This window comes from Danio rerio, chromosome 19, assembly GCF_049306965.1.
Source record: "Danio rerio strain Tuebingen ecotype United States chromosome 19, GRCz12tu, whole genome shotgun sequence".
Classification (NCBI taxonomy): domain Eukaryota; kingdom Metazoa; phylum Chordata; class Actinopteri; order Cypriniformes; family Danionidae; genus Danio; species Danio rerio.
In genome coordinates, this window is record NC_133194.1 from 48,103,253 (window position 1) to 48,127,833 (window position 24,581).

Below are 24,581 nucleotides of genomic sequence, written 5' to 3' on the forward strand. Positions count from 1 at the left end.
CCTACAGAGCTTCTTCTAGGCATGTTTGTACACAAAATGACCAGTCCCCTTAAAGACCACTGTGTGAATCATGAGCTTTAAGAGATCTGAGCCTCCAGGCTAATGTAGACCACTGCTAAACACAGCCCTGGAGACCAAACATCACACCTACTAAACACACTCTCCTCCAGCGCAACTGCTGCACACCTTTAAAGGTAAAAAATCCCATTTTAAACATTCCAACATCTCCGTTTTCAGAATGCACTGTGTATTGTTGTATCTCCTTTGGACACATGCACCATGCTATTTACTCAGAAAGCATTCAAAAATAGACTTACCTCAGAGGTTCATGTCCAGTAAGACTCATGTTTGACATCCTGAGAGCCACTTGATGCGATAAAACACCAGGCTGCTGTTTTTAGAAACTGAGCAGACTAATTTCATAATAAATTCCACCATTTTCTGTTTCATCGCAGATCAGTTCAGACGTAAATCCTGGATCCCGCTGTGGGGAAAATGACCTCCTTTGACCAAATATAATAACCTGTCTTAAAGGACTACTTGCTTGAGTATTAGAAAAGGTCAGGTGAAGTTTAAATAACAGGAAGTAACATTTCCTCTTGGTGTCATGTTTAATTGCCCAAAAGATCCATTGCTCCCCCTTGTGTCAGCTTTTAAAGTTGTTGTTTTTTTTTGTATAGTACCAAATGTGCCATATTTCACTGACTAAATATGCCACATATGGTTATACATTGCTTTAATATCATAAATTAGACATATTGAGCGAGATTTTTTCCACAAATAAAATATTTTAAAATAAATACTCTTTAATTTTTCTTTGGCTTAGTCCCTTTATTCTTCAGCGGTTCCCACAGCGGAATGACCCGCCAACTTATCCAGCATATGTTTTACACAGCGGATGCCCTTCCAGCTGCAACACCATATTGGGAAACATCCATACACACTCATACACTACGGCCAGTTTAGTTTATTCAATTCATCTATAGTGAATGTGTTTAGACTGTGGGGGAAACCGGAGCACCAGGAGGAATCCCACGCGGACACGGAGAGAACATGCAAACTCCACACAGAATTGCCAACTGGTACATTCAGGACTCAAGAAAGGTTGCTAGTTCGAGCCTTGGCTGGCAAGTTGGCATTTCTTTGTGGAGTTTGCATGTTCTCTCGATGTTGCCGTGGGTTTCTTCCTGGAGCTTCTGATTTCCCCACAATCCAAAGACGTGCTATAAGTGAATTGGGTCAGCTAAATGGTCTGTGGTGTATGTGTGTGTGTGTGTGTGTGTGTGTGTGTGTGTGTGTGTGTGTGTGTGTGTGTGTGTGTGTATGTGAATGAGAGTGTATGGGTGTTTACTAGTGATGGGTTGCAGCTGGAAGGGAATCCACTGTGTAAAACATATGCTGGATTTACTTTGAAATCCATTTTCAAAAGTTACCATTTCTTTGTTTCTTGTCGAATAGTGTTTCTTAAATCATATTGCCCCCAAGGTTATTATAGTTGACGAAAACAAATGAAAAAATAACAACTAAAATTTAAAATAATTGTCGTTAACTGAAATAAAAATAAAAAACAAGAGTTTTTTTTTTTTTTTTTTAACTAGAACGAACTGAAACTGTATTGTGTACAAACTAACTGAACCTGACTACAATTATTGCAAAAACCTTCTTCGTTTTCGTCTTTGTCAATGCATTTAATGCATAATCTTACTGTACGGCACCTCATTGGCCAGATCAAGCCGGTTCTCCTCCAGTTCTCCTCCAGTCAGTGTTGCCAGATCTACGATAATTGTCGTATTTGTACAATAGGCTAATTTCGACCTCTACGATGTACGATCAGTAATGAAAAATAATATATATATATAATATACGATAATTCCATACATTTCGAGTTTTATGCCATTTAAACAGAATTTTATTGTAATCATAGGGCTTTTATATTTATTGATCTTGTTGCATTTTTGTCTACTGCCTGTGTGGAATTGAGCACGTTTTCTATGTCATCTTACCTCACATCTTCTCAGCCAATCAATGTGGAGAATGGTCAGTACTAAGGTCAGTGGTTTTCATGTTGAGGTCGATTGTTCAAGTGTTAAAGTAAAAACATAGTTGAAAACATGCTAAAAAGAAATATGAGAAGGACAGGGAGTTTGCCCTTGATCTTCTCATTTTCCTCATTCAAATGCTTCATGTGGACGTGTTTTCCAAAGTAAATCTCATCAAAACAAAGCCACACAATCGGCTCATTACAGATACAGTGAATGGGCTCATGCACACCAGTGTGTTAAAAATTCGGGAGGGTGCACTGCTTTCAAGCAAAGCAGAAGTATGTTGCAGTCCAATTTGTACCGCAAAAATGAATGCCTAAACATCTGGCAACACGCAGGTATCCAATGACAGCGACAAGGTGAACTTTAAACCTTCCCACTAAGGTACGCCTATTTTATTTAAGTTTTTTTTAAATAGTTTGGTAATTTGCACGTTGTGTCAAAACGCCATTTGTCTAGATAATAGCTGTATTCTTTCCGTTTGCTTCGTGTACAATACATTGACATTTCCAATCTGGCAACACTGCGCAGACGTCCTCGCTGTTGCTCCCGCGACAAAACGAGTGGACATGACAGCAGCAAGGCGACAGCATTAAATACAGAGACTTAAAACTATAACTTTAAAACATTTGTGCCCAATAATGGGTTTTATTTATGTATCGCGATCGCGAACGAATCTTTTTAACCGGATCTTCTTAGTGAACCGTTTGAACTCTTCACCAAATCGAACTGAATCATTTGAAACGATTCGCTTCTCCAGTAAGCATTTATCCACAAACTACTTACATTTTTTAACAAGCCTAATACCCCCCCTCTGACTCTGAATAATCCAATCTATACTCTTATTCAATTATTAGAACAGTAACGTTACACTGAGAGCAAATTTAAGAAGCGGTGAATCGATAATACTGCGCATGCGTGATTCAGTGAACCAAACACAAACAGTACACGGCAGCCAGCCTGGGGGGTATTCCAGAAAGCAGGTTATGTGACATACCCGGGTAAGTTTGAGAGTAAGTAAGTGGATAACCTCAGCTTTCGGTTCCAAAAACGGAGGTAACTTTGTGGGTATGTATGTAACCATAGCAACTCACTCTCTGAAGATAACCTGCTCGGTAGCAGGTTATGTTCCAGTGTAAGTTTGTGTCAGAAGGTAAGCGAGCATGGCGTGCCCTTTTGATGAGGATCCTGTGGACGTAGAAGCTCAAATTATACGGGGTTTTTTTCGCCGGGAGAGAGTTATATGACCACGTATTGATGTGTTTTCATACCCTAATAATTATTTAAAGGAGCGTTATCGTTTTTCAAAAGAGTCGTTATTTTATTTAACACGTCTTTTAAAACCGCATATTGCGAACGTCACAAACCGTGGTTCTGCTCTTAGCACAGAAAGCATTCTGTCCATAGCACTAAGGTTTTTTGCGTCTGGCCATTTTTTGTATAATGTAGGTGATGCAGAGCATGTGGGAAAGGCAACTGTTTGTAGAGCCGTTCGTACGGTATGTCTGGCCCTTAAACACCTCTTACCCACATTTGTACAGTTCCCTGGCCACAAACCTCTGCGTGTTATTAAGAACGAATTCCACAGAGTGGCAGGTTTGTTCTTTGAAGGAAAATCTATTACGCATATTTAATATGCAGTCTTATTAGTTATATCTATACATGTTTTTTTTATGCACACTCAATACTTCCATAACTTTGTTTCAGGGTTACCAAATGTAATTGGGTGTGTTGATGGCAACTTGATTTTATTTAGCATGCTTGCATGTTTGGACCCTCATTATTTGTTGTGTATTAGAATATTAAAGGTCAGATGCAATTCAATGAACAGCACAAATTATAACATTTATTTTACATAATTCAAAATTATCTTATAGTAAATGCATGCAATTTGTCTTTTTAACACCTCTTTATTTTGTCATTATAAATGTAAAATAAGGTTCTATCAACATTTAGTTTAACAAATAGTGATTGATATTTAACAACAACCCCCACCCCCCGCCTTCAACGATGATGCCATCGTGCATCGTGTTACATTAGACATCGCACAATGCCAAATTGGTCTACATCGCCCAATCCTAGTATGAATAGAAGTCTATGGGGCTTAAACTCTAGTGTGACCGAGGCTTTAGTCTCTTCTAGAGATTATCAGCAAACAAGCAGCGCTTGCATACCAATAAGTATCAATGAATGTTTAATGCAGTCCTCTATCATGTCCTGTAATTGAACACAAGAAAAAAAACACCCCTCATTTACAGGATAATGTGATGGAAGGTGAATGTTTTATCATGTCTGTTGGCGCAGGGAGGTTTCAAGTAGTATCAGTTTCCCTGTTCGGCATTGAACACAATAAAAGAAACGTCAATGAAAAGAAAAGTGAAAGAATGCATCTGCCAGTGGCCTTCGCTTCGTGTCTCTAATTACCTTGGAAATCAAGTCAATATGGAATTAGCATGCAAATAGCCACACAGGATGAGACGCCACTTACGCCGGGCCCGATCAAAAAGCGGGTTGTGCTGTGAAAGTAATTCACGTCCAAATGCATATGCAAGAGGTAATCAAGGGCTACTACGCCAGCATAAAGCATCGAGAGCAACAATTACAAGCGCAGAAGGCTGACGAGGTCTAATTCGACAAAGCGATTGCTACAAGTTTCCTTAATTAACAATCACAAACGAGACACAGAACTGTGAGACAAATTGATTTCTAAAGAGGTGTTTGAATGGTGATTGTGAACGGGTCGGAGAGGCGCTTTATATTCGGATTTGTAAGGAAGACGTCAATGACCCAAGACGAAACGGTTCAGGGCTGTTCAATCTAGCCCCCGTGTTTCCACCTTTTTCTCGAGATTGAAACATTCCGGATCCATTACTCCACACGAGAGCCGCTGCTCATTTCAGTTGCTGTCTCGTGGCTTTGATTGGATATAATGAGTCTGAAACCTCAACAGGATAAGGAGGAAGAGTGTGGAGGGAACAGGCTTGCGGTGGCGTATGGGGAATTGTTAAGCCTGTGATTATCGATGTGTGTTTCCTTTGTTTTCTAGATTTAGAGAAATCACGTCGTCTCATTAACACCTGCAGTATGCCAAAGCAACACAATCTGTGATACCGCCATTACATAATTTGACCAAACACTGAATAATTTGACTGTCTGCATCTGCTGAATGCTTAATGGCACAGCAGGATACAGAACGGACAGGGAAATGTGCGTTCGCATTCATCTTAATTTAATCTTTAATAAGTTTAACACGTCGATTTGGCAAGTGCTTAATAGAGATGTTTCCAGCAAGGACACATGTGGAGATCTGTAGAGGAGGACTCATTAAGAATTATAATAAATTAAGATTTTTCAACTTGATTTTTTTTTAGCATGCTTGCATGTTTGGACTCTCATTATTTGTTGTGTATTAGAATATTAAAAGTCAGATGCAATTCAATAAACAGCACAAATTATAAAAAAATTTTTATATAATTTAAAATTATCTTATAGTTAATGCAAGCAATTCGTCTTTTTAACACCTCATAATTTTTATTTTTTTGTCAATATAAATGTAAAATAAGGTTCTATCAACATTTAGTGTAACAAATATATAACTGTAAATATTGAACAGCTTAATTATTCTGACCGGTAATTTTAAGTCTTTATTTTGAAAAAAAAAAAAAAAATTATATATATATATATATATATATATATATATATATATATATATATATATATATATATATATATATATRTGTATATATATATATATATGTGTGTGTGTGTGTATATATATATATATGTGTGTGTGTGTGTGTGTGTGTGTATATATATGTGTGTGTGTGTGTGTGTGTGTGTGTGTGTGTGTGTGTGTGTGTGTGTATGTGTATATATATATATATATATATATATATATATATATATATATATATATATATATATATGGTTATAGTTAACATATATATCACTGGCCATTTTATTAGGTACACCATACTAGTAACTGAGTTAAACCCTTTTTTGCCTTCAGAACTGCTTTAATCATTCGTGGCAGAAATTCAGCAAGGTGCTGGAAATATTCTCCAGAAATTTTGCTCCATATTGACATGATAGCATCACGCAGTTGCTGTGGATTTGTTGGCTGCACATCCATGATGCCGTTCTCCTGTTCCACCACATCCCAAAGGTGCTCTATTGGATTGAGTTCTGGTGACTGTGGAGGCCATTAGAGTACAGTGAACTCATTGTCATGTTCAAGAAACCAGTCTGAGATGATTCACACTTTATGACATGGTGCGTTATCCTGCTGGAAGTAGTCATCAGAAGATGGAGACACTGTGCTGATAAAGGGATGGACATGGTCAGCAAAAATACTCAGGTAGGCTGTGGCATTGACACGATGCTCAATTGATACTAATGGGGCCAAGGTGTGACGAGAAAATATCCCTCACGCCATTACACCTCCACCACCAGCCTGAACCATTGATACAAGGCAGGGTGGAGCCATGCTTTCATTTTGTTGACACCAAATTCTGACCTGACCATCTGAATTTGGCAGCAGAAAACGATCAGGCAACATTTCTCCAATCTTCTATTGTCCAGTTTTGGTGAGCCTGTGTGAATTGTAGCCTCAGTTTCCTGTTCTTAGCTGACAGGAGTGGCACCCGGTGTGGTCTCTGCTGCTGTAGCCCATCTGCCCCAAGGTTGGACTTGTATGTTCAAAGATGCTCTTCTGCTGACCGTGGTTGTAACATGTGGTTATTCGTGTTACTGTTGCCTTTCTATCAGCTGGAACCAGTCTGGCCATTCTTCTCTGACCTCTGGCATCAACAAGGCATTTACTCCCACAGAACTGCCGCTCACTGGGGATTTTCTCTTTTTCAGACCATTCTCTGTAAACCCCAGAGATGGTTGTGCGTGAAAATCCCAGTAGATCAGCAGTTCCTGAAATACTCAGACCAGCCTGTCTGGCACCAACAACCATGCCATGTTTAAAGTGATTTAAATCACCTTTCTTCCCCTATCTGATGCTTGCTTTGAACTGCATATATATCTATATGGTTTCCCCCACAATACAAAGATATGCGGTGTCAGTGAATTGAATGAAGTAAATTGGTCATAGTGTATGTGTGTGAATGTGAAGGTGAATAGGTGTTTATTGTTATTATTATTTTCAACTATAGAGTTTTTTCCAATGAGTACTTCAATGATTTTCCTATCAAGGAATAAAACACCTTAAATAATAATTAATGATAATAAATTAGGGATCATGGCAAATTAAAACAATTCAACAAAATCAGTAAATACATGATTTGGTTTAAGAGACCAAATATTTTTTTTTCTGAATATTATTGACATGACATACTGTATAAGCTTGTTTCAGTCATCACATTTTAGTGACTGTTTCTGTGAATCATGGTAAAAAGCCAAAATCATTCATTAATTTTCCTTCGGCTTAGTCCCTTTATTATTCGGCGGTCACCATAGTGAACCACCAACTCATCCAGCGCATGTTTTACACAGCGGATTCCAGCTGCAACCCAGTAGCCTACTGGGAAACACCCATACACACTCACACACACATACACTACGGCCAATTTAGTTGATTCCCATGTCAACATGGGGAGAACATGCAAACTCCTCAAAGTAATGACAAATGGCCCAGCCGGAACGTGAACCAGCAACCTTCTTGCTGTGAGACGACAGTGCTTACCCCTGAGCCGCCATGTCACCCCAAAAACCCCAATCACAGGTTACTTAAAGTAATTTTTCACCTTGTGGTAATCAACATCAAAGCGCCCAGCAGAGCTCAAATTGAATTGTAACTTGTAACCAAAACCCAACAAATGAGTCTTCTTTAGTGAGTACAGACAATAAAACAATCTTTAATTATGCAGGTAAATGAGGTAATCCTGTTATAGCTTCCTCACATCATATAGCATAAGCTCTCAGCTGTCAGGAGAAGTGGACCGAAAGTCGACTGAAACAGATAACCTTTGACCTGTGGCCAATATAAGCTTCACCATAATCCCCTGAGCTGCTTTGGAAGAAGGTCATCAGAAGAGGTTTGCTCTGCAAATGACAGAAACAGATGCCCACAGCTAACAGTATGTCAAAGATGGTGATAATGATGATAATGTAACACTGCAGAACTCCAGTAACCCATCACTTCTTTACACATTCATGTTGACATTCGGTTTGAACCATGCATTGAACTATTCATCTAAAATTGCATATTTTTCTCTCCCTTTTGGCACTTCATACACATTGAAATGTACTTTAAGGCAATACAAAAGTACATTCTTCAAAGTGGATACAGCTTGTAGCGAACAAACGTCACATGCTTTAATTATTGTGTTGGTTCATTGTCAGAAGCAGCGGTTGCAATGTTACAACAGGCCACTAGGCTACACTAGAGGGGAGTGGTAACTGGATATATTCCAGGTCACCATAGAGCAAGTGAATTGTGTTTGTTAGAGGGAATGGCGGCATGGTGAACTAAGACTGCCGACCCACTTCTGACATTTTTTGAGAACAATATTGTTGCTGCTCAAATGTGAGTATTGAGTACGTGTTTAAGTTTGAGAGCATTTTCGATATTTAGTTGTGATTTGTTGTGGTGGGCAAAGCGAGGCTTCGTGAAACACTGAAACAGTCGAAGCAACTGTATCGAAGCTTCGAAACGTTTCGAAACACCACTCTACGGTGCCACCTAGTGGTCATTTTATTTGTATTACACTGAAACAGCTTCAGCAAAGAACAGTTGAGCAAACTGAGGTATGAAATCCCACTTTGTAGCTTTAAACCTATAATTGTTTAGTCGAGCGGTTAGAGTTCGTGATCACCATCCGGGGATAGTAGGTTCGAATCCAGGCTGATACAATTCTTTTTGAAATGCTTTAATACCAGTTGGTAATGCTTTGTTTTTGTATCGTTTTGTTTCAACATTGCTCTGACATCCGAATAAACATCTTGTAAATAAATTTGTATTGTTTTGGTCATAAAACAGGGTTGTTGCTAGATCAGATAAAGTTGTGTCCAGAAGTTAACGATAATTATTTATATTATTAATTACATTTCCCCTTGTATTTTATTAACGTCTATCCAAAACCTAAACCCATCACTGTACTGTAAAAATATTAATTATTGTTTTGCAGTGTTACAAAAATAATGCTAAATTGATGGTGTATCCGCAGCTGTATCCTATCTAGACTACACCATAAAACAGTAACATGATTAAAATACATAAAATCATTTTTGGTGATTTTGGTGTTTTTGTACTAGTCGGGATTCAAACCCAAAATTAAATTGAAACAATGTTACAACATGCACACGCACGGCCCACTAGGCCATATGAGATGGAAATTTGAACTTGACCATCTTAGTCAAATGCAAATTATCCAGGTTTTGAAACACTTCTGCTTTGAATCGCTTTATTCACGTGACCAGGGGCCTCATGTACGAAGACTTGCGTGGAAATCTTACTAAAACATTGCGTACGCACAAAGCTGTAAATGTGCGTACGCAGAAAAAAATTCAGATGTATGAAACACTGCGTACGCCGAATCTCACGCATATTCTTTTGTACATCCGAATGAACGTGAAACTGAGCGCAACATGCACGAGCACAAAACCCCTCCCTGCCTCCTCCCCCGTATGAATATGCTAATGACTATGCTAATGGCAAAACCCAACGAAAAAGCAAAGGCAAAATCAAGCAAAAAGAGAAACATTGAACAGAATGTGAATTGGAGGTGCTGCTTTCGGAGGTAGACCGGAGAAAAGCGGTGTTATTTGCAAGTTTGTTCTCCGGAATTAACAACAAAAGAAAAAAATAGAGTGGGACAGTTTAGCTGATGTGGTTTTGTGTGGTTTATATCTGTAAAATGTTGCAGTACACTTAGCAGTCTCAGTGGCGCTACTCATTAGGCGTATGTGATCATGAATTGATATGTTCGAGCATGAACTCGGCTCTAATCCAGCGTCTGATGAACTCATTTTTGTTTTTTCCCCGCTACATATCAGATTTTGCCAACTATTTATCACGAGAAAGACAAGTAGGAATCATCAATAAGTTCATATCAATAAGCATCATATTTTATTTGCACATTTATTGAATGGAAATGTTTCTGATTCACGTATGCAAATTCATCTTCAGATAGTGTCTTTATAGCAATGTGCGTGCGGTAGATCGCTCAGATTACATTGGGAAAACAGGCGACCGCTGCAAATTGTGCTTTAATGTTTAGCTGGTCAACTGTATGGTATGGAAACCTTATATACCTGCTAAACCCGTCACATACAGCTGCCATTGCAAGGCTCAGACACTTTGTAGAGAGGAATTTAACACAACTGTCTCTAGGAGTCGCCAATAGAAATAAAACAGACACGCACAAAAAATGTGCGTACGCCTGCCAGAAAGCTGCCGTGAAGCTGCGCACATTCCCACGTTCAGTTCATTGTTAGTAAATCCAAACGTGAGCGATTCTGAGCGTGAAATCTGGCGTACGCAAAGTTTTTGTGCGTACGCAGCGTTGATACATGAGGCCCCAGGTGTTTCGAAACACTTTAGTCACGTGACCTGGGGGTTTCGGATCATGCTTCGGTGCAGTGTTTCGAAACACTTGCGCTTCGGGATCTCGACACTGTGTCGAAACGTCAGTTTCACGTCAGCCATCCCTAGTGATTTGTAGTGATGGAGAAATTAAGATTTCTGAACCAGTGAAGCGTTTGACTCAATTGTATCGGAAAAAGCTTCGTTACTCGAAGCTTTCTAAATCGGAGCTCGATGAGGACCTCTTCTGATGTAGGAAAGCACCGTGTTGCAATAATGTCAAATGTTCACTTCTGACCAACTTACTCATGTAGTAATATACAACAACAGTAATATAAACAAATTGCTCAATTAATGTAGTTTTTACACATAAGGTATGTCACATTACACCACCGATGCTTGTAGTAAAATCCAAGATATTCAAAACCATTTACATTTATTATAGTCCAACTAGTCCTGTTCTAAATGGGGATCGAACCAGCGATTCCTGCATGGTAGGTGCTCTAAGGAGGAAGCTAGATGAGGTGCCGTCAAGTTGCACTTGCCAGTTGGTCTCAGTTAAACACTATACTACGATATGTAGTGGTTTTGTTTAAAAATCGTTGTAAAAACTTACACTTATACACTTTAGTATGGTTCAAAACCTTTTTACTTTAAATTACTATTGTATTTTAGTTTAATGACTGGTGTGTGGGACCGGTGCAGTGCATTGAAACAGTAGAAATGTATGTAATTGATGCCCAATCTCTCACTTTACTTACACATTAGTGTGTTTATACCTTTCAATCAAAATTCGAAGCAGTCACGTGGGTATAGGTGAGAACGAAGCTTCTGACGTCACTGATCACGTGATAATGGCAAAATGAATTATGCTCCTGTACACTGCTTTTCTGCGAGATGTATCCTTTTTTTTATGCATGCTTCGAAGCCTCGGAGCACAACACCACATCACTAGTGATTTGCCCTATGTGTATTTCTTATGTAGACAGGACCTGTTGTCCTGGGGTCCGTTCTTCGTTCCTCGCTTAAATGATCTAAGATGATTTGGCAGATCCTGGATCTTTTCATCTTGATAACTGATCTCTCGCTAATTTGGTTCTTCGAACAAGTTCGCCAATCAGATTAGAATGCCTGGATAAACTGATCTGAGATCGCTGCGTGTGTTGTGAAGGACAGATCTATCGATCCTCGAGATCATGATCAGCAATGCAAAGATTGGCTGATGGCACAGCTGCGTAATGACATCATCTGATTAATATTCAATTATCCATGCGAGCAAAATTACATCAAATTAGCAGGAAACGGCTTGTTAAATATGACACGCAATAACCAATAACCAATAACTTCCACATTTGTTGGGAGCTGCAGGCTTTACTCTTTCATGTGTCAAGAGTATTCATCATGCATTTCAATTCAAATCAATGTATTTAGTTCTGCATTTAGAAAAGATTTTCTTTATTATAGTAGCTGTTTTATTAATCTGTGTAAAGAATAACTGGATGTTTACAAAAGCATTTTGATATTTGTGAAGGCGTCTACAACTTTTGTGAAGCATCAAATCACCGGCATATTATCTGTCAAAACATGTTCATGACTGCATAAATGTATTATTGCTTTTAAAAAAAAGTCACATATTGTGCATGTTTATTATTAACAATTTGTACTAAGCGATCTAAAAAGTTCATATCAATAAGTTTTCTCTGTGCACCACCAGGTGGCAGTCTTTGTAGGCTACTTTCATTTCGAGAGTGCAGATTGCAGTTTTATTAATATATTTTTAATATATATATATATATAATATAATATATTTATTAATATAATTATAACTTCATTTATTTTATTAATAACTATAACTTTATATATATAGTTTAAAAAATATTCACTCTTTTCCCAAGTGTATATAACTACTACTGTAAGAAAGTATCAGAATTCGGTACATACTTTCTGTATTATATTTGCTTGAACTGAGCCGATCTAATCCTGTTGATATGAATTGAACCTGCTCCCGATCAGGTTTAAGCTAGCAGAACTGTTGCTATGACAACAACTCTCGGATCAGCTTTGAAGAACGAAACGATCCTAGATCGTGTCAAATCATCAATAACCAAATCCAGCTAACTGAGTAATCCACGTACGAAGAACGGACCCCAGGTCACTACATGATCCTGCTGGAGGAAAACGTTTCCTTGCTCCTTCAAAAAACCTCAGTGTTACTCAATGTTTAGATCAGGTCACTGTGCAGGCCATGGGAGATGTTTAACCACATTTTCATTTTCATCAAACCACTCTGTCACCAGTCTTGCTGTGTGTATTGCCGCATCATCATCCTGATACACGGCACTGCCTTCAAGGGCATGGAGCACCAGTATTAAGCCTAGAGAATACCATGATATTGCAGCCTAAACCATCGCTGATGCACTCCCATGCTTCACCCTGGGCATGCAATTGGGTGATACTTTTTTTTGGGGGGGGGGGGGGGGGGTGCATCTCTCCCAGATGTGGGAAAGACATTGAAGGTCGACTCATCAGAGAACAATACATGTTTTACATTGCCCACAGCCCAAGATTTACACTGCTGGCTCCATTGAAACTGCCATTTGGCATTAGCATGAGTGACCAAAGGTATGGCTATACAGTAGCAGTTCGTCCATGTATATTAACCATGTGAAGCTCTCGACAAATTTAGCCATGAAACCTCTGACATTACAGATCCGCTTTGTGTGCATCTCTTCCAGACCAACTCTTATAATGGCTTCTTTAAGGATATATTTCCATGTCAAAAAGCTCAAATCACCTCAAACCAGCCTCACTAATCTTAAATGACGTCCACAGACAGCAAATCTCCAACTATTAGAACAGGTTTCTCATGTACTGGAATGAGAGATTTGCATCATGGATGTGCAGTTGACCAATCGGTAGTACCTGTGTGATGCTGCAATATCAATATAGACCAAAAATATCTCAGAAACGTGTCCAGCTTGTTAAATCTATGCCACAAAGAACTCAAACAAGGATTCGACAAAGTACTAGAAAGCTGAGCCTAATAATATGGCCGGTGTGTGCACATTCACTGATGCAAGAGAACACACTTCACACTGTCTGACTTTGAGTAAAAACCATGTAATGTTTCATGGGCTGGAGAGCAGACACAGACTTCAAAAGAGCCACCTGAGTGTTTGTTGACCTACATAGGTATCCATATGGTGGGTTTTATACGGTAAATCATACGTATGACGCAATACAGATCCATTCAAAGACACATGCTTTATCTTTTCAAGCCCTTTACATCACACCACATTCACCCTATCTCTCTTTTCTTATAATACACCATCACCGTTTAGACTTCGTTTTAGGAATTAGTTAAGAACTTATTCATGACTTAAAGGTGCTGTAAGTTTTTGATATTTCTGAATAATACGCAAATATTTAAGAAACATGAAACATTCTTGTTTATCTGAAAAACAACGCTTAAGTCAGATATTTAATAAGCAAATAATATCAATATTACAATCGTAAACATTAGGTGAAGCAGATTACATTGTAACTGCGTGTCCTAACAACACACTACGTGACGAAGCTTGAAGCAATTGGACTGTTTGCACCAGACAAAACACAATAGAAATGTAAATAAAGTCATTCAGAAGCACAGAATAGTGCACTCACTGCACTCCAGTGAAATGGTAAGGTTTATAATCTAATTAAAACATATTAAACCTCTTTAACCTTATTAAATATAGATAAATGGTCAAATGGTTTATTTTATTTTCTAGATCTGAGGTGAACTATCCGTTGCTGCTTTCAGTAGTCTGGCAAAAAACAGTCAAGTAAAATGGCAAACTCGCATTATTAGCATTTAACACTGAATAAAGCACATGAGGTTTACCTGATGTGTCATTGTGTAGTTTTCTGTTGTTCAGCTGCGAGAAACTGAAGCCGTAGAAGACACACTGCTGTTGGTGTCGCCAATCTGGCAACCCGTGCTTGCACTTGTTTTGAACCAGGTGTGCAATACCTAGATCAACCACTAGGTGTCAAACTTTATATATTTCATCTGTGTAGAAAAATTAATATTAGTATAAAATGAAAGCATATTGCTTCTATTGTGTTGCATTATTATATAATTTTTTTACTCATTTGAGTATTGTATTCTTTTGTACTTTTATTTTATCATTATTTTTTTTTTATCCATTGTCTTATTTTCATGTGCCAGTGTTTAATTTTTTTATTCATTTAAATACATTTCTGGATTATTTACTTTGATATAATTTAATATTTTTTATTTAAAATTAGTAACTCTATGGAAATTCAGTTTTTTTTTCTATTCAGGTGTATATATATATAATTTAAAAATTTAATTAAAAAGGAGCTAATCAGAATATTATTTGAGTATATATATATATATATATATATATATATATATATATATATATATATATATATATATATATATATATATATATATATATATATATATATATATACATACATACATACATACAGTTGAAGTCAGAATTATTAGCCCCCCTGAATTAATTGACCGCTTGTTTATTTTTTCCCCAATTTCTGTTTAACGGAGAGCTAATTTTTTCAAAACATTTCTAAACATAATAGTTTTAATAACTCATTTCTAATAACTGATTTATTTTATCTTTGCCATGATGACAGTAAATAATATTTTACTAGATATTTTTCAAGACATTTCTATACAGCCTAAAGTGACATTTAAAGGCTTAACTAGGTTAATTAGGTTAACTAGGCAGGTTAACCTAATTAACTTAAAATTAGCTTAAAGGGGCTAATAATTTGGTCCCTAAAATGATGTTTAAAAAATTAAAAACTGATTTTATTCTAGCCGAAATAAAACAAAAATTACTTTCTCCATTAGAATAAATATTATCAGACATACTGTAAAAATTTCCTTGCTCTGTTAAACATCATTTGGGAAATATTTAAAAACAGAAGAAAAAAATTTGAAGGGGGCTAATAATTCTGACTTCAATATATATATATATATATATATATATATATATATATATATATATATATATATATATATATATATACCCTCTTATTCCAGTCAATCAGATTACATCATTAGTTAGAAGACTACTCAATAGTTCTAATTTTCATTTAATATAGCTAATAACACAATAATGGCAGCAACTCAATGCATTTAGGCGTGTAGACATGGACAAGACGATCTGCTGCAGTTCAAACCGAGCATTAGAATGGGGCAGAAAAGTGACTTTGAACGTAGCATGGTTGTTGGTGGAAGACGGGCTGGTCTATATATTTTAGAAACTGCTAATCTACTAAGATTTTCACGCACAACCATTGGTACGGTTAACTGAGAATGATCCAAAAAATCTGCAGCAACCTCATGATGCTATCATGTCAATATGGACCAAAATCTTTGAGGAATATTTCCAGTACCTTGTTGAACCTCTGCCACGAAGGATTAAAGCAGTTCTGAAGGCAAAAGGGGGTCCAACCTAAGGCTAGTAAGGTGTACCTAATAAAGTGGCCGGTGAGTGTAAATACGAGTGGGTTAATTTCAAATTAAATAAATAAATTCAACAACGTTTAATTTTAATAGAACAATCCTATTTTAATCCAATTAACATCTTACTAATGTTATTTAAGTAAACTAATGAAAAACATGGGCATGTGCTTCTCACAAGGCATTGCGAGCAGTTTATAATTGTGAGTCATCAGTGGTTTTGTTGTAATAAGATCTGACAAACCTTCCCGTGCTCTTACTTGTGTAGAAATGGACCCAATTAGAGGACACTGTTATCACAAGTGATGCTGGCTGAAGTGTATATTATTAGTCTAGGCACACCGCAATACATTTGCACATTATTAGACACCACACTGTTAATTATGCAGAAATAAATAATGTGCATTCACGAGTCTCCACATCTACTGGAAAAAAAAAAAAAAAAGAGGAATTGCTGCACATTAATAATGTTGTAGTTGGGAAGAGATCCTCGGAAATGATGCAAGGAGGTAGACATCGCTCCGCTGCACATCAGTCAGATTTATCTGTTTGCTTGGTCTTGTTTTCTGCAGGAGAAACTTTATAATGTGACAAGATTGTGACAAGTTACACGTGTTTTAGTTATTCAAGAGCTACGATAACTGCACACATCTGGGTTTAGCAAGAATGTGTGAAGAAAGTGTGAAATAAAATAAGCTTTTAATACTTTAAATGGTGTGCTAATTGCTTAAAATGATTGTTAAACTACAGTGGTGGGACAACATGCAGTCTTTTATTATTTAATTAACACATTTAGGGTGAGCAAATCATAACAACATTCAAACAGTTTTGTTTGTTTAAACTACTTATTAAAAATGAACTGAAACAACTAATACATCACTGTGGTGGGACAACATGTGCACTTTAATTATCTGAATTAATATATTTAGGGTAAGCAAATCATAACAACACAAATATATTTTTGTTCAAGCTAGTTATTTAAAATAACATAAAATACTAAAACTATTAATTAACATTTGCTTAGAGCGAGAGAGGTCTAAAAATAAAAAAAAATATATAGTGGGTTAAGTAAATTATTATTAATATATATATATATATATATATATATATATATATATATATATATATATATATATATATATATATATATATATGTGTGTATATATATATATATATATATATTTATATATATATATGTATATATATATATATATATATTTATATATATTTATATATATATATATATATATATATATATATATATGTATATATATATATATATATATATATATATATATATATATATATATATATATATATATATATATATAATTATTAATATATATATATTTATATGTATATGTATGTATATATATATATATATGTATGTATATATATATATATATATATATATATATATATATATATATATATATATATATATATATATATATATATATATATATTAATAATAGTTTACTTAACCCACTATATATTTTTTGTTATTTTTAGACCTCTCTCGCTCTCTTTCTAAGCAAATGTTAATTAATAGTTTTAGTATTTTCACTTGTTTATTTTATTGCGTACATGAGCCTATTTTTGTAAATAAAAATAGTAATTTCAATATAATTTATTTAAATGTAATTTAATTCACTCAATAATTTTAAAGTCTTCATGTACGCTGAAAAAAATATTCAATGCATTTACTCATTTTATTTAAGGTAAGTGCTTGCATACTATTTATTTGGGCTGAATTTAAACAAATTAAGTTGAACATTACTAAATTGAATGTGTTTGTTTAAATTCAGCCCATACAAATTGTTTATAACCCCTTACAGTACCTTAAAAACATTTAGTAAATCCAATTAATCATTTACTCCAGTTTAAAGTGCACACTGTGAAAACCCAATGTTTTCTTGTTGTACCAACACAAATCGATTAGGTTGACTTAATTGTTGTTGTTACAAATTTAAGTTGCTTAAGTAGCTTGGAGAAGCAGCACAAATCTTTTTTTGAGTGCAGTTACAGGCTTTTCAACCTATTATCACAGCTAAAAGCCACAGTTTAATTAAGGTGTGAAAAAAAAGAGATCAAACCTGTACAGTTACAATATGTCTACACGGCAAAAAATGATTGCAAACATTTTATATGTATTTAATTTAAATATTTAAAATTCAAACAAATCAAAATTAGTAATGTTCAACCTAATTTGTTTGTTTGGATTTAATCCAAATAAATTTCTTTCAACCAATTAACTTAAATTAATTTAGTAAATGCAAGGAATTTAAATCATTTTGTCTGTGTAGTTTTAGTTGCACTTGAAAAAAAAACCCTGATTCTTTGGATTTACTCTATTTTTTTAGGGTAAGTGGTAGCAAACAATTCATATGGGCTGAATTTAAACAAACAAAATAAGCTGAACTTTACTAAATTTAATTTGTTTGATTAAATTCAGCCCATATAAACTGTTTGCAACCACTTACGTTAATTTTTTTTTCAGTGTACTGTAGCATTTTTTTCCAATCAGTTTAACCTGTTTTCAAATCAAGCAAGTTCAAGATCTCTCCAACAAAAACCAGCCGCTGTTTATAAAGACTGCCAAAACTCCAGACAGACCAAATGTTTCCAAAAAAGCGCTTTCTAACTGGCCTCTATGACTGTAATTGCTCATAATTCACTCGAGTGCTTTTAATGAAGGAATCAAACCTGCGCGGGTGATCGGAGTCAACTCGGATTCATCGCAAACTTTCCCCCAGAGCCTGAATAATTCTGTCCATGCGAGTCTCTTGTGGCTGGGGCTCGATACACACAAAGCATGACGAAATTCTCCGGGTGATTGAAAGAGCACCTTCCGTTCCGCAGACGAGTTTCAGCAGCTTCCAGGATTTAATCAATCGAAGCGTTAAGTGCAATTCAGGTCACACAGCATGTAGCACATCCAGACCCGCTACAGCTTCACTCAGAGCAGATCTACACGTGTTGCTGATCTACACTCATGTGGGATCCTCCTGAGAACACACTTTTAGAGGTCACTAAACAATTAGACTGCAGTGGTCCATTAGTTAATGTATTTACTAACATGAACAAACAATTATAACAGTGGTTTGTTCTGTAGAAAGTCCGAAACAAATATCGCTTAAGGGGGCTAATAATATTGAACATAGCCCCTTTCACACAGCGATGCCAGTAAATATCTGGAAAATTTACAGGAGGACTTTACCGGTAAATGAAAAAAAGCGCTGTTCACACAGGCGAGGATGTTACGGAATTTTTCCAGATAAGAGCATTCACACATCCACTCCAAAATACTGTCAATTCTGACATCATTATTCTGAAATGAGCTCTGAACGGCTGCACTTGTATTTGTCTACATTACAAACTCTGGATGGATCAGTATTGTGAACATCTTCGATGAAAACATACAGAGAAACACTTTCGCATGTGGAGATGTACATGACGTGTGTGTGCTGGCGCTCACCAGCTGCTTCACGCGCACACGCGACACGTCAAGCAACTAGAAGCAGAGCTTTAGGATAAACAAGGGCTTACCCATAAGCATATTATCGATAATTATTTACACAGTTGGCATTAAGAAGGAACATATAAACGTTGTCTGACTAACATTTAGCAGCTAAATGTGTCTGGAAAAATATTTAGAGGCTTTTATTTTCATTAACCGCTCGGACGTGAATGCGTCTGACTGTTCTGATTGGCTAAAGTAGACGTCTCACGTCAGCACGTTCTAGACGTGATCACGTTCTTTCCGGCAATCTTCCTTCTGCGTTCACACAGCGCAGCATTCCGGCAAATTACCGGTAATGTTACAATTACTCTTTCCGGAAAATAGCCTGAACGAATTTACCGGTAATTTTTAAAAAGGGCCTGTTCACACATACAGACCTTTAAGTGTGTAAGATCTGTATGTGTGAAAGGGGCTATTAAAATGGTTTTATAAAATTAAAAACTGCTTTTATAAATATTGAAATAAAACAAATAATTTCTCCTGAAGAAAACATATTATAGGAAATAGCATAATTTGGAAAATATTTGAAAAACAAATTAAAGGGGGGCTAATAATATTAACTTTAACTGTATATACAGTTGAAGTCAGATTTATTAGCCCCCCTGAATTATTAGCGCCCCTGTTTTTTTGTTTTTCCCCCGATTTCTGTTTTGTTCAAGGAAGATTGTTTCAGCACATTTCTAAGCATAATAGTTTTAATAACTCATTTCTAATAACTGATTTATTTTATCTTTACCATGATGACAGTAAATAATATTTTACTTGATATTTTTCAAGACACTTCTATACAGCTTAAAGTGACATTTAAATGCTTAACTAGGTTAATAAGGTGAACTAGGCAGGTTAAGGTAATTAGTCAAGTTATTGTATAACGATGGTTTGTTCTGTAGACTATCGAAAAAAAATTAGCTTAAAGGGGCTAATAATTTTGTACCAAAAATAGTTTTTAAAAAATTAATTAACTGCTTTTATTCAAGACGGAATAAAACAAATAAGACTTTCTCCAGAAGAAAAAATATTATCAGACATACTGTAAAAATTTCATTGCTCTGTTAAAAATCATTTGTCATAGTTCAGCTGCAAGTTACATCGTTGTTTGGGAAATGCACGCCAGAACCAAACCAAATCTGGTTCTGTTAAAGCAAAAGAAATTAAATAAATAAGATAAGGGTGTCACTCAAATATTACTTCATTTTTAAAAGTAACGTGTTACTTTACTCGTTAATTAGAAAAGTAATATTATTATGTGACTCATGTTACTTGTAATGCATTACCCCAACACTGTATTCACCTTCATGTTGTTTAAAGACTGTATTTTCTTTCATTTTCATTTTTGCATAACATAGGATATATTGTGATGAAAATGCAACCCTCAACAAAGATTCTTGCTGCTTGTTCAAATTACTTGTTTAAAATGAGCTGAATCAACACAGTTCCTGAATTTCTCAAAACAATTCTTGAGACAACTTAATTATTTTATGTTCAATCCACTTAAATTTGTAAAAATAATTAAGTTACCTCCTGGATCTGCGACAGAGAAACTACGGGTTTTGGGAAACACTCATCACTATATCGATCTTTTCCCAAACGATGCATCGTTCTTTGATAGTTCAGCCAAGAGTTACGTTGTTGATTGGGAAACGCATCAATTAAATTAAATTAAATTAAATTAAATTAAATTAAATTAAATTAAATTAAATTAAATTAAATTAAATTAAATTAAATTAAATTAAATTAAATTAAAAAATAAAATAAATACAAATAAGCGGGTCATGGTGGCTCAGTGAGTAGAACAATCGCAAGAAGGTTGATGGTTCGAGTCTCGGCTTGGCCAGTTGGCATTTCTTTGTGGAGTTTGCATGTTCTCCCTGTGTCAGCGTGGGTTTCCTCTGGGTGCTCTGGTTTCCCCCACAGTCCAAAAATATGTGATATAGGTGAACTGGGTAAGCTAAATTGCCCGTGTGTATGAGTGTGAAATGAGTATGTATGGATGTTTCCCAATGTTGGCTTGTGGCTGGAAGGGCATCCGTTTCTTAAAACATATACTGGATTTCATTTCATTGTGGCAACCCCAGATTAATAAAGGGACTAAGCTAAAAATAAATAAATTTTCTTGTTTAAAATTAGCTGAATCCAGCACAATTCTTGAGTTTCTTAATTTAGACAACTTAATTATATTGTTCAATCCACTTAAATTTGTAAAAACAATTAAGTACAACAATTGAAAACAATTAACTCAATCGATTTCTGTTTCTACAACATGAAGGAATTATATGCAACCCAGTAACACAGTAATTTGACTCCTCTACAGTCCCACTATTTAAACACACAAACTTTTTTGGACAATTTCTTTTTAATACTGAGGATTACACACAGAGTTTAATTCATTTTAATATCCAGCAAAGTCAGGCAATGAGGCTTGTCTTGTTGTCTAAAGGCAGAGAAGCTCACTGGTCATTTATTCAGGCAAAGACGATCAACCATAAAACTATTATCACATATTCTTCAAAGACGTTCTATTATAAATGAAGGATATTGATTAAACGCTGCTGTAAGCCATCTGTCTTGATCACAGCCTGAAAATTGAATAATTCCAGCGATGGAGTCGGGGCCATCTACATAATTATGTTGTAGAGAGCTAATCTTATATTCCGATAAAACTTTAACATCGTTTGGCTGTAAAACAGGCCGCTCCAGATGTTCCAGAGGCCAGAAAAGTTTGATCAAGTCAAAAAATAGTTTGGATTGTGTTCAAACTACTGATTAATGCAAGTATTGGTGTTTTTTTTTTGCAGTAATGATTTTCAATTTCTTGCATGACAAAGTTAATAATGCTAACACTCTGCTTGGAGGGGGTGATCATAAGACTGTCATGGAAGCTTTATAATCACGACACGACACATTTTATGAATATGAACCAGATTTTACGCTTATGACGCATGCTCATTTGCTCAGTTCTGTTTTCAAGAGCTAGTTTTCCTGTTAGAGAGCCCTAAGCTCATAAGATCCTCGAGCCTGGGGCTCCCTCCCATTTGAAATGGGAGTTTGAGCTTAGGTAGATCTTGAGAACCCCCCTCCCTCCCGCTCCTGCTGCTTAAGGATTGCTATAAGGGTGTGCTGCTGGTGAAATTTGACTATGGTGCTGATTTGGTTTAGCCAATTTGCTTATGTCTCATGTTTTGAACTGTTGAAGGAAACCGGAGGACCTGGGGAAAACCCACAAAAGAACGAGGAAAACATGAACTCTGCACAGAAATTCCAACTGGCCTGGTTGAGACCCGAGCTGGAGGAGTTCTTGCTGTGAGGCAACAGTGCTGAGTTGCCATGCTGCCCTAAAAAGAAAAAAGAGGAGGAGAGGAGGGATTATTCAAGGCGAAGATGACTAAGGTAAGATGCTTTGGATATTTATGCTAAGTTAGGAATCGTCTGATTGGTAGATCATACATTAGCTTGACTCGGGGCCAGCCGTGTCAATCATAAGCATGTGATCCTCTCGAAATTAGCCTATAAATAAACTTCACTTAAATGCAAAGATGACATTGAGATGTTTGTCATTATCACAACTTCATAATACCAAAACAAAATTAATTAAAAAACAAGATAACACAATTATTAACAACCCATTATTGATATGTGCCCCTATATACATTTCTGGAGATCATGAAATGTGTCCTAGGAGGTACAATTTTTTGCAGGTTTTGTTTTCGCAAATTCACCAGAGGCCGCTGTGTACGCTTTTTCAGATCTCAAATTAATCTCGCGAGTGTCATTCGCGCCTGCTGTTCTCATGTAAATCCATCAGAGCCTGTTGTCAACTGACTGACCTACTGACTGACTCACCGATATCCCCATCTCTAAACCCAACCGATAGTGTTTTCAAAAGCATTCCAGAAAAAGAAAAGCCCTCGCCAGATTTTTACCCCATATTCAGATCTTACCACATTCTCTCCCTGTTAGTTACCTCTATATTAAATTTTTTTTGCTTTTGCTTTACCTGCTTTCTGGAACTGTTCTTCGCCAGACTCAAACCCCGTTCTTGTGGTCAACTCCTCTCTGCATCTCAAGTCCACCGACGTACATGGTGAGGCACTGGGAAAACTGGTAACATCGAAAAAGCCGTACATACAAAGGTAAGCGGTCAGCTGGGAGTGCGAAAAGAAAACAGAAGCCATCAGAGATATCATAACGGTCCACATCGCTCGCTTTAAAGATTAAATGCAGCCATATGTAGCTCTGGTCAAATAATTCGCTCTCTATATGTATCCACTAGCTGGATTTCCTAGACCATTAGTTGTGAATGAACTACTCACGATTGAAACACCTGAACTTGACCCACAAATCACTTCTGTATTTCCTGTTTGCGCTCTAACTCGTGCCCAATCTCAGAAGTTCAAAGATGTTCTTGATCTTTCTGACACTGTGATATTCTCTCCACTAGGGAAGGTGGCAGAACCAGAATCCAAGGTTGTAGCAGAGGACAGTGAGCCATCTCTGGTAATCAGTCTTTCTTCTAAGTTGGGTAGGTCGGAGTTAGCTGCTGCTCAAAATTCTGATCCTTCCTTGGCTACTTGAAGAGATGTTGCTGTTGACATTACTCAAGTACCCAACATTAGGATTGCATAATTTTGGGAAGACTGACTACTCATGCGTAAATGGAAACCTTTATGTAACCCCGCCGGTCCTACGCGACCCAACCCACTCCGAGCTGGTATCGAACCGGCGACCTTCAGCATGGGAGTCGGTTGCTCTACCAAGGAGGCTAGAGACCATGGTCTCTGGCGTTTGTCGCTAGAGCACCTTTAGAGGTCAGAGGAGTGAGATTTTCCTGCACAGCACACACTAGCTGGCCTCCGTTACACTTACTCCCCTAATTCTCACTCCCATCTGGGTCACGGCACCAATGTAAGCCCGCCGGTCCTACACCACCCAACCCGCTCCCAGCTGGTCTCGATCCGGCGACCTTCCGCATGGGAGTCGGTTGCT

General features: G+C 36.5%; 1 long non-coding RNA gene across 2 annotated transcripts in view; it reads left to right on the forward strand.

Annotated features, from left to right (window-relative positions):
• Nucleotides 1-2,346: 2,346 nt before the first annotated feature.
• The window catches only part of LOC141379180 (uncharacterized), a 36,117-nt gene continuing 13,882 nt past the window's right edge, over nucleotides 2,347-24,581 (forward strand). The window contains exons 1-5 of one of the 2 annotated variants that reach the window (XR_012395258.1): nucleotides 2,347-2,426; nucleotides 6,052-6,399; nucleotides 22,792-22,985; nucleotides 23,620-23,728; nucleotides 24,037-24,117. This is a non-coding gene — a long non-coding RNA (uncharacterized lncRNA). The remainder of the gene's footprint in view (nucleotides 2,427-6,051; nucleotides 6,400-22,791; nucleotides 22,986-23,619; nucleotides 23,729-24,036; nucleotides 24,118-24,581) is intronic. The other variant, XR_012395257.1, reaches the window with a different exon arrangement.